General features: G+C 31.4%; 1 pseudogene; it reads left to right on the top strand.

Annotated features, from left to right (window-relative positions):
• The first annotated feature begins 1,947 nt into the window (after nucleotides 1–1,947).
• Nucleotides 1,948–12,373, top strand: part of LOC149537673 (putative inactive receptor kinase At3g02880) — a 50,665-nt pseudogene continuing 40,239 nt past the window's right edge.

Below are 12,373 nucleotides of genomic sequence, written 5' to 3' on the forward strand. Positions count from 1 at the left end.
GTATTTTCTGCTTCCACTATTTCTTGTTGTTATTTCTTTTTCCCCCTTGACTTGATTTGTGATCATCACTAGCCACCAAGGCTTTGGTCTTAGATGACTTGAGAAGTCCAAAATCCACCAAGTGAGATTGTTCAACAATCAACATGTTTGCAAATCCATCAAAGGAAGGCTTTTGGTAAGTAGATCCCATGGTTAACTTGTGAGTATTAAAACTCAAAAAAAAAGTTGGCGTACTCAGAAGGTAGCTTCTTCAAGATCTGATGAATCAACCCATCATCCTTTATGGGATTTCCACAATCTTTTAGAAGTGCCCTATACTCATTGACTTTAATGATATAATCTTGAATTTTGTCATAATTTTTAGGATCGAGGAGAAGTAGATCATCCCCAATCTGAAATCCCTTTTCTTCATCCACTTTACCATACAACTGTTCAAGTTTGTCCCAAGCTTCTTTAGATTCTGAACAATTTTTAATGTGAAAGAGAAGATCCCCATGTACACAACTCCTGATAACACCTAAAGCCTATTGGTCTTGATTTTTCCAATCAATGAGTTCTTTAGCATTAGTATTTTTGGTAATTGTACCATCAACATAAAGACTATATCCTTTTTCCATTAATCTACTCCATGCAATATCTTTCCATGTAGAATAGTTGCATGAAGTTAGAGGAGGACATATAAGACCCACGATGTAGAAATGAAAAGAGCAAAAAATAGAGACACAAAAACATAGTACACACCCTCCCTTTTCACTCAATCAAAAGATCCCCCCCAAAAGAGATGCTTTGGCACTTTATAAGTAGTGCATTTACAATGGGCCACTTGTCAAAATGAACAAAGTGGACTTTCTAATTTTTCTTTTACAACTACCTTATAAGGCTGAAATCTATCACTTAAGCACTATAGCTTATTTTTACAAAAATTCTAAAAAAGAATCAAAGCTTTACAATGCCAAAGAAGGCCTCATTCTGAAAGTGAGAAATTGGTCCACACAATCCTACTATTTGACTTTAGATCTATAAAGTAAATGAAAATACATGCACTTTCAAAAAAAAAAGAATCTAAAAAAGTGACCAGATGTGCCCGTATGGGGCTTCTGAAGTTGCAAAACATAGGATTATGCAGGTACAGTCACCAAAAAATGCAATTTACACAAAATATATGCACCAAAACCAAAAAAAAACACCACCACTAGAAAATTCAAGAAATTCTACCTGATTTCAAAAAAAATTACACCTAAATTGTAGTCTGAATGTCCAAGTTATGAGCTCTTAAAGTTAGGCTACGAAACTGAAAAGCAATCTAGAGAGGGGTTTGAAAAGGAAATTGTGAGTCTAAATTTTATGGTCAAATGGCCATCACTATAGTTCTAAATAATGTGGAAATAACATTTAGATGGGCGTCAAATTTAACATAGAAAAATGATGATGTCAGCAAAAAAAGCATGCCCCGGTTGATGTGGCAAGCTGACTTGGCATTTCGTACTGTACGGACATGCACATAGTGATTCATACTAATGATGTGTCATTAATTCCAGATGTCCACAGGATTACATGGCAATGCTAGTTGTGTGTCATAGTGGGTGACGTGGCATAGACCTATGTCAAATCATGTGTAGAGGTGGCAGATCTGGATTCATGCCATGTGGTGGCTATTCACTAGTGGGAAACAACATTGCCAAAAACTTGCACAAGCTACTAGAATCTGAAAAGCACAGGTGGGAAAGATGCTATATTTCTTCAAACAAGGGGTGTGATGTCACTGCCAAAAAAGGTCATCGTCGCTGGATATACAAAGATCACTGCTACCACTAGGAAAGATAGAGTCGGGAAGTCTGTAGTGCTGCCAAGAAATTGAGAGTAGTGGCAGATGCAATGGCCTAAAAATCTAATGCTACGCATGTCGAAAATGCTTCAGAATGCTGGAGAAGGAACAATGTTGTAGAGATGCCAAAGCGGGGTCTGTGGTCGTGGATCTTCAATCGCAATGCCTGTTCATGGCCAGAGTTTGAAATGGGTGGGAGGAGGTATGATTACTATCACTGGGTGTTTCCTTAGTGCTGCTGGAGAATATAGTGCAAATCACACTGGAAAGCATGGAAACAATGTTGTCAAAGTTTAAATTGCTTGGGCGAAAGTCTCCAAACGCTGTGAATGTCGATGACAAAATATGCGCAGGGAATATGCACTGTAGGTGACCCTGCCTGCCAATAAAGTATTGTTCATGGTTGGGAATGGTGGGTTTTAATCCCACATTCTCTATGTTTTGAGAGTCTACAATCTATAAAACAAAGAGGCCGCGTGTATAATGTAAAGAAACTACACCTGTTGGATCCGTCGGGGTACTGGTTGGTTTGGGCTAGTGATGGATTTAGCCGAACCTCACTAGAAATGTTGTTCTAATTTGATGTTGTACAAAGGAATATTCCACACATAGGGCCGAGAGCTAACAGCCTGATACCTACTAAAAGTTTCTTTGCAACCAGCCTGTAGGGATAGATTTTTTTTCCAAAAAATATGTAGTCAAAAGAATGCAGAGAACAGAGAATTTAAAAATATAGATCCAAAAATTAAATTGAAGATCTAAAAATAATGACCATATCCATACCACAAATCAGGCCTCTAAGTTTTGATTTGCAAATTTTTTTGCCTCATAGTTGACTTTGGGCCAAAGTACGTGTGCTTATAGTCAATTTTCACCGGTTCATCATTCTGGTCGCAGTGGCGAGGTTAGATCTGACGTTGGACACTCCCAATTCTAGTAGCACTCCAGATTCAGGTTGAGGTGATGAAGCAAGAAAGAGGTCTCAAATGGCTTGTGATGAGAAAATCTCCAAGTTGCTCTGATACCATGTAAGAATTTGCCTAAGGGAAAAATTCACCTAGGAACTAAGAACTCAAACACAAGCACATAGTAGACCAAAGTAGATAGAGTATGATTAGAATATCAATGTATTCAATAACTTGTTTTTCATAGTACACTAGGAGTGCTTGTATATAAAGGCCTCAGGAGAGCTTCTAGAATGCATGAAAGTTAGCATCATGATGTGTCATACAACCAAGCACATGTCCACTAGATATGGATTATCCTCCATTAAGCATGGAAGTAAGTGCGATGATGAGAGGATAAGCCTACAAGGGTGGGACATGCAAAATAGTGTTGTAGACACCATGTGCTTAAATAGAGTCGCGTACTCCTATGTTGTCTCCATGACAACTCAAAAGGTTTGCAAACTCCTAAGTGTCTCACAAATAAAAATAATAAAATAATGCAAAATAATTAAATAATGCATTAACCTAAGTAAACTTAAGTAAATGTAATAAGTAAATACTTATTTACACCTACAAAAAGGTTGGAAGCTACATAATAGGACTCTAGGTAGACTAATAGGTCTACCCATCTAGGTACCTATGAATAGGTAGTCATGGGTATCTTATGACTTATCTATATGAGAAGTTCAAGTTTGAATGCATCAACTGAGAAATATGTTTGAATGTGATTTTGACACCCAAAATATGTGTAAAATATTTTTGTACACAAGAATTATGTATTTTGTTGATGTTGTGAAGAGAGAGTAAGAGAATAAAGAAGAGTTGTAGAGCTAAGGAGACAAATTGTAGATAGGTTTCTACATATAGGAAGGAACAAGAAAGATAGAAATGTGAAACTATATTATTCATAGGGAAAGCCAATGAAAATGACAAATATCAAAGGATCTCCAAAGATTGAACAACTAATCTACAAGGAAAGTTGTGCCATTCTTTAGATCGTCCATTTAGTTTTCTTTCTTATCATTGCATCTATTTGTATCCCTTAACTGAGTATGCATTTATTGTAAACATTTTTAAATCCTCTCACAAGGTTCCTCTTCGAAGGATTATTTTAAATCCTCTAACAAGGTAATCTTCACATGCTTATTGTAGTCCTAAAAGATTACCAACGTTCTTAACATGATGAGTTCTTTGAAAGAACATTGTAGCTCTTAACAAGGAAACCTTTTATCTACAATAAAAGGCTAGTGGTTATTATTAATCCCACTATGATTTGCATCCTCTCTCTAAGGGTTTCCAAGTACAAAAACCCACTTGTCATTGATGTATTCTTTCTTGTGTGAGCTTTCATGGTTCTATTTTATCATTTTTATCACTATGTAACTATTAAAAAAATTATATTTAAATTATTTAAGCCTCGCTCCTCTCACTACCAGTTTGGGACAATACGATAAACTAAGTCAAGGGTCAAAACCATATATTGAGAAAATAAAAATACTTTACATATTTATTTCCATGAAAAGAACAAGACAAAACCAAATTTTTGAATAAAATAACAAAATACAAGAGTCCATGAACAAGAAAGGTTGTCAACCAAAATTAGTCAAGCACACCATAGCTATCTCAACATAAAGTATTACATAAAAATCAAAGATAACCTATAAAACAATAGCTAGAAAACTATTAGAGAATTTTGAAAACCTTATCAAAATAATTGATATTGTGTAAAAATTGAATTATAGACATCATGTATCATGTAAGAAATTACAAAACACAAAAAAGTTAGTCAGCTGAGTCAAGGCTCAATCATATACCAACAAGACAAAAAAAAATTTCACATTTATTTTCATGAAAAGAACAAGATTCAATCATCTTGTTTAGTAAAATCAGAAAATACATGATCTAGAAATTTGGTTAGTAAGTAAATTATTTATGAAATTTTATTAAACCATAATTATTGTAACCACATTACGAGAACTTCCAATAAATGAATTTGCTAATTTTTTAATTTTATTTTATAGAAATTTATAAGTCCTAAATAATAGGGAAAAAAATTTTAAAATTGTTTATTTTCATTGATTGATATTTTGACATTTAATCATTTTCATAAACTCATAAATATATAATATTTATAAGATCTGAAACAATCAAGTTATGGTAATTATTTGACTTATCTTTAACTTATAGGAAAATTTAGTGAAAAAAAGTTTAGACATCTTGGCTCTTCACCATCCACAAATAATCAAATAACATGACATTCATGCTCAATATTTCTTTGAACTTGTGATTGAAATCCAAAATACTATGTCGATCCTTACATTTTCATGACTAGAAATAAAAATTCCATTTCATAATTCTAAAGAGGCTCGCATAATTATGTAGAGTGTGTAGGTAGATTTTTGTTTTGTGTTGTCTATAGATTTTACTTTTTATTTTCATTTTGCAATACCTTAATGGAAAGAGATTCCTGATAATGGTCAAACCCTGTAATGCCTATGAATTACATGGATTAAGGGAATATGCCATTAATACATACAAAACTAACATTCGGTTCTGGAAACATCATATTAGCAACTGCACAAAACATCTGACAAGAAGGATAATCATGCAAATGTCAAGAATGTGAAACTACCTCAATGTTGATCTTGTTAGAATAAATAGAATCCAACCAAAATGTAGTGAAATGTTGGGTTTTTTAATTTTTTGTTTAATATATAGACATATAAAGAAGAAAATCAGAAAAAAGATAGGAAGATACAAAGCAAGGGTGGATAGAAAGAAGATATATAAAACCAATGTGAGAGAAAAGAGAAAGGAATAAAGGAGAAATGAGAGAGGGAGAGATAAAGGAGAGGTGGATGGAGCAACATGAGAGAAAGGAGAAAGGAATGGGAGAAAAGTGTGTGGGGAAGAACAAATGAGAGAGCTCGAGAGAGTATACATTTCCACCTTCTTTAAATCAACTCAATATATATCACTTTCTATCCCTCTTTCCATATTGTAAACATGCCATGAGTCTATTTATAGTGGAATTTGATTATAATTTGTATAATATAATATGTTGAAACCACTAAATTTTACCATTTGTGAGTGGAAGGTTTTATCTAAATCCCATTAAGAAGAGATAGAATTTAGGGATAAAATAAGAGCTACAATAAGGAGTCTTGAACTTTATTTTTTAATATTTTCCGTAGGCTATAGATAATAAAGCCAATGTTTGGAAGAGTTGTCATTCATTCATAGAAAAAATGACACTAAAATTATTCCCATTTAAACCTGTGTTGAAAGAGTGACAGTGTATGGTATGTAAAGTGAGTCTAGGTTGTTGCATTGGAAGCTTTCCTAGATGATGTTTCATAAGAGAGTGCTTTATTGTGCAAAATTTAGTTTTGGAAACACTTAATAAACCCACATTTGCATATAATTAATGAAAAACTTTAACTTTTTTGACTTGCTACTTAAATGATGGAGCATATAGAATTATCTAAAATTTCTATTCAAAAAGATAAAAATTCATTTTGGAAGCTTGAAAGGGTGCTTAAGGACTTCATTCTTTTCCTACTAATACAATAAGTAATTTGACACTTTACCTATTTTAACTCACTATTTAAATGATGGATCATATAGTATTATCTAAAGAATTTGTTCAAAATGATAAATGGAGTTAGATTTTGAAGACTGAAAGTGCATTGTTTAAGCACTTCATTCTTTTCCTAATAATGCAATAGGTAATTTGTTAGCGATGCTAGCTATCAAAAAGTGTTGTTTGTAGTTTGTATAGTTGATTTATTTCTCCATTTAAAGTGAACCACAACATCTTATATTTGAATTAGACAAAATATAAATTAAATTATTGATTGAAACCTTACCCAATAAAACTTGGCAAATATTTTTTGGCTCTAAATAACTATGCATTTAAAAAATAGTCTGAGATATACTTGGCATTGTCAAATTTTGAGAATGAAAAAATATTCTTTCAATGTATCTATGTATAAATTTTCAAATAATATTTTTATTATTTGGATGAACCATGAAACTCTTTTTTTATCATGGTTGGAGGGAAGTTATATCGATCCAGTGAAATATAGTAAATAAACCACTAATCTATAAATTATTGGGCTACTAGATACCGAGCCCTAAAAGATGGGATTTAAAATTAATGAATAAATATGAATAATACTTGAGGAGATGCTTTATTTAATGGGTAAAGTTTGTCAATTAACTAAAAGAGAGTGTTGTTGGTGGATCCTAATCTACATGATGAGATACAATATTTTAGTGTTAACAAAAGGACAATTGAAATTATATTTTTCTTCAATCCACACGTAACATATAGATCAAAACTATCTACATTATATCAAATCTCTATCCTTCTCCTTCATATGAAAAACACTTCTCCTTCACATAACAACTAGGTATTCTTTTGAGGAATCATCTAACAAAAGTGAAGAAAATAACTACTAATTTATGTGTGTGAAAAGGAAATCACAATTGAGGACATTCTAATTGTAAAAAATATAAATTTTTAATAATTCTAATAACAATAATAACTAATTTATTTATACATGTTTTCAATCTCTTCCTCTCCCTCTCTGCCTTTTCATATTTCTCTTCAAAAATTCTTTGATCTCTTTTGATCTTTACCTCTTGATCTCTTTGCATCTTTGCTTATCAATCTGACTTTATCTCTCTACCTATTATTCTCACATCTTCTAACTTTATCTCTCTATCTAGTATGCTCCCTTTTCTTCAAAGGCATTGATGTTTTCTACCACCATTTTTTTCACATTCTTTATTTTTTCTTTAGGTGCTTCACCATTGTTCATCTTGGACTTAAAAATAAAAAAATTGTAGGAAATTTTCATCCCAAGGATAAGATTGAAAGAAAGGTAGCCAAAAAGAATGTAGAAAGTTGTATCATGATGGATATGGAGATTGAAAAGAAGAGGGATATGGAAAGTGAAGGAAGATAAAAAAAGAGATGAAAATAGTGAGAGGATGGGAGATAAATAGACATAGTTAGATAGAGAGATGACATATAAAGAACATGAGAGGAGAAGACATAGACATGGATAAATACTTTAATGACCTTCCATATTACTTTTATGATGTACCTATTGCACACTAAGGTGTGATTGCTAGTGAATATCATGATAAATTGATTTTTTCATTATACAATCTCAAAAATTGTGAGATATCAACAATTCAACATTATTGTACAGATGTATGTAGGTTTAGTGAAAATTTTTACAATTTGTTGTAAGGGAAAGGATATGTTACCTATACCACATAAAATAGGGAAAGGAAAATCATCTAATTCAATTACACTCTCATCCCACAACTAGAACTTGAAACAAAGAAAGCTGTCATTAGATTTTTGGGTTCTACTTCATAAGAAACACTTTTTTTTAAATCTAATTGAAAATATATAGTTTACTAAAGCTAGCAAGAGGACAAAACTTTGAGCTAGAAGCAAAGGTGAACACTTATAATTCAACAAATTATTTAGGAGGCCCAATATATATTGACCACAACATTACTGGAGATTATGTAGTGGAGCTCCATAGAGGTCAACAATATAATAGATTTTTCCTAAACTCCTTTGATTAATGAAGAGGATATTCCAAATATGGAGAGAAAACCTAAATTATGTTATCAAAAAATAGATCAAAACCTATGTCAAATCAAAGGACATCAATCAATAATTCAGAACTTGTGATTGCAACCCAAAATACTACATTGATTCTTTAAACTGGTGCGACTAGGAGTACTCGTAATTCTTGGTTCTTGAATATATATAGCCATATTAACACTAAATTCTATCCATTTTACTTAAACTATCTAGATTTCATAATGGAAAGAGATTCCTAATTTGTTTTGTGTTGTCCTCACAACCTTTCCAAACTCTTCAAAAATGTCGACTATTTTCAATGTGGAAAGTGCACGTGGACTGGAGTAGGCGGTGTTGGCGGTGTTGGGCATTAAGATGGCCCATTCCTCTAAAATTTCCTTGCAGTCATTATGTGATTGAATTTTTTACATGTGTGAGATGCTCTCCCCACATGCAAAGGTTAATAGATGCATTTTATTAAGGTTTCTTTCCACATGCCATAGCTAGTAGAAGATGATGCCACCTTTTGCATGGATGGTGTTGACAACCTCTTTCCACATCATCACTTGTTCCTCACTAAAAATTCCTAGAGAATGTGGAAACTTTCATGAAAAGAAAAGAAATAATCAATATTATAGCCTTACTTCAATTACAATGCAATTGCTGAAATCTTTATGTCACATTTTAGATACCAAAAAGCTTGGGGCGAGACAATGTTGGCTTCTATGATGAGGAGGCTAAGGAATAAAACTAATTAGAAGTCATTTAGGAATGTTTTTGGGTCAAGCTATTGTATAAATTTTTATCTATTATTTAATAAAATTAAGGTGGAAATTCCTTATTTCTTTGTTTTAAATCTACTATTCTATTTTTCCAATATGGTATCAAAGCTACCTTCCTACTAAGTTCTATCTATTAGCGAAAAAGTTTTCAAGATGATGAGGTCAAGAGAAGAGCCAACAAATGATTATGTTTTCATTGAAGAATTTGTTTTATTTTGAAGAGATTAATGCTTTAAAAAATAGGGAAAGATGTGGTAGAGTCTAGATGGATGCTTGAATATTTTGAGATGTTGTAGGATGGGAGAAACTATACCTTTACGAGGGTTATGAGGCATTCCACATGGAGATGGTATGTTCAATAGTCTAGGGAGATCTGGATGTCTAGAAGATTGGCATTGTACCTTTACGAGGGGTATGAGACATTTCATGTGGAGATGGTGTGTCCAATGGTGTTTTGAAGCTAGATGATAGCTGCATAACCATGAGAAAGTCTTACTTTATGACATTTTCTTATCACATTAAGTGGGGTGTTGGAGTTAATGTTCCAACAATAGTCAATAATAATTTTTACACATGTGGCAAACCTTGTTGAGTTGTTGGCAACAAAAGTTTAGTTTAGGTGTGAGTCAAAGAGTTTGAGTTTGAATCAAGTTCTTATTGTAGATGTGTTTGAGTTAGGTGTCCATAAGTTTTAGTTAACTGTCAAGTTTGTGTGTGTTGTTGATCATGAAGTAGTTTATTGTCAATCTAATTAGGATTCATTTAGGAATATTTTTGGGTCAAGCTATTGTATAAATTTTCACCTATTATTCAATAAAATTAAGCTGGAAGTTCCTTCTTCCTATATTTTAAATTTGTTGTTCTATTTTGAATCAAGTTCTAGCTTGAATGAAAGAAGTTCTAGTTTGAATCAAATTCTCATATTCTAGATGTAAATGTTAATGGTTACCATGACATATAGATGTTGGAAGGAAATCAAGGAATCCTCTAAAGTATTTCATAAGTCAATGAGCTACTCGTCCTTGTCTTGCAAATACTCTCTCATATAGAGAGGGAATTTATGTTTTAATTTATCTATGTCTTATTAATTTATATATGTATATATTATTTAAAATTTAGGAATAATTTTTTTTCTATTTATTTATTTTTAAATGATGTTATTATTAATTTTTTATTTTATTAGAGTTCTTATTAAAAAATAGTAATAAATAGTTAATTGTATTTTTTTACTTGAAGAAGTGTTTATGAAATAGAAGTATATGACACTTGCATTTTAGGTTATATAATAATTGTCCTTCTTAAAAAGATTTGTTTCTTTTTTGTTTACATGTAAGTGTGAATAGTTATCTAGACAAAAATATGTTGGAAAAAAATATGAAATTCCCTAAGTATTTCATAAGAGCGGGAGTTACTAAATTTAAAAGTTAAAGTAGGTTGGAAGAAATTTTACAAAAGAAGCTATTTTGGGAGAATTTTTTGGCATTAGCATTCTGGATCACAGTTGGCAATTCACTATAATATGCAACAAGAGAGTTGAAGATGAAAATGTTTGAGACAATTGAATGCATAAGGAACACTAGTTAAGAAAATGTATTTTTGATTAGAAGATTACATAAAGGAAATGGTAAAGTCAATATATTCATGTTATTGTTATTTAATTTTGCATTTATTTTGGTAGAATATTTTTACTGTAATTACATATGATAAATTATATATTTTTGTGTTAAGATTGATTCATTCTTCAATTTAATCTTTTTGTATTTTCTCCCACTTAAAATTTATTTTAATTCAAGTCACCTTTCATCTATTACACCTCATTGACTCTCACTTCAAAACATTTCTTTTGCATCAATGCTATTGTTTATCTTCCCATATTGTTAACTTTTGTATCAATTTAATTTCAAATTCTAGCAACTAGTACAAAAACAACAATATATTACTAAATAAACTACTACATTTTTTAGATATGTGACTAATTTTGATCACGTGACCAATGGAAGTTTATTGCCAAACATTTATCTACCAACCAAATTTATGACTAAACTATTTGAATCATTGATTAGGTCATTGATTTAGTTATTTATTGTTTTTAATTGGTATTTTATGTGGTAGTATATTTGGCAATTTTGGCAGTTTAATTGGTTGTATATTTGGTAGTTTTTTGAGTAGTATATATGGTAGTATATATGGTAGTATATTTGGTAGTAAATTTGGTAGTAAATTTGGTAGTATATTTGGTAGTTTATTTAATGATTAATTTAGTCATATTAGGGCATGATGGAATTCAACCATCACCCCCCACTTATAAAGTAGGTGCTCTTCCATTGAGCTAGTACCCTTTAAAGAATAATGTAAAAAATGATAGTTGTCTTCCCAACATTAGATCCACCATGAACATGGTCACTATAACATGATATGCTCTTCTCAAAGAACACAAATTTAGTTATTATGAAAAAACAATAATCTAAATATTTATTAATAACAATTCAAAAACTTTAAATTCTTTCATTCAATCATTTTAAAATTATATTTCATGTCAATTACACTTCTCTAAATTATTGTACCCATAGACTCTTATAAAATATAATTTGGAGCACTTTGGCCACACATAAGTATTGTTTCTTGTACTAACTTCCCAGAAAAAGATACAAATGATTATGCAATTTATGTCAAGAAAATAGACCTTTGCATTAAATAAAAACATCAAACCCCATTAAAAAATCACATCAAACCAACTATTTTTTCTTTTCATAGTCTCTAAAATAATTGAGATTAGCTTGCGTACATTACAAAAATACACTTAGTTGCTGTAATGACGAAATATAATTACCATAATAATACCAATGTCAAGAGGATGCAAAAGCCACATATGGTGGATGTATAGAGGACACATTGAACTATGAAAATTATTGCCATGACTTAAGAGACTATTTTCTGGGAGGAAATTTTTGTGAAGAAAAAAAAAATACTACTAAAAAAATCAACCCAACATGCTTGAACTCCAAGAATGAAAATGCACCCAAATTTCTTGTCCTTGGAATTCTATTATTAGACAAGTCCAAACTCATTACAATAGTCGAGAAATTAATGTGTTTAATAACATCTATTGAACTTTTGGCTCAATGAATTTTGTCAAAGACAATGGAACTATATGTGGAAAGATAGCAAATATAATCAAGAAGTTCAACAACCAACAAGTTCAACCCCA

The sequence above is a fragment of the Cupressus sempervirens genome, chromosome 9 (assembly GCF_028749045.1).
Source record: "Cupressus sempervirens isolate cs-2001-9-10 chromosome 9, ASM2874904v1, whole genome shotgun sequence".
NCBI classification, from domain to species: domain Eukaryota; kingdom Viridiplantae; phylum Streptophyta; class Pinopsida; order Cupressales; family Cupressaceae; genus Cupressus; species Cupressus sempervirens.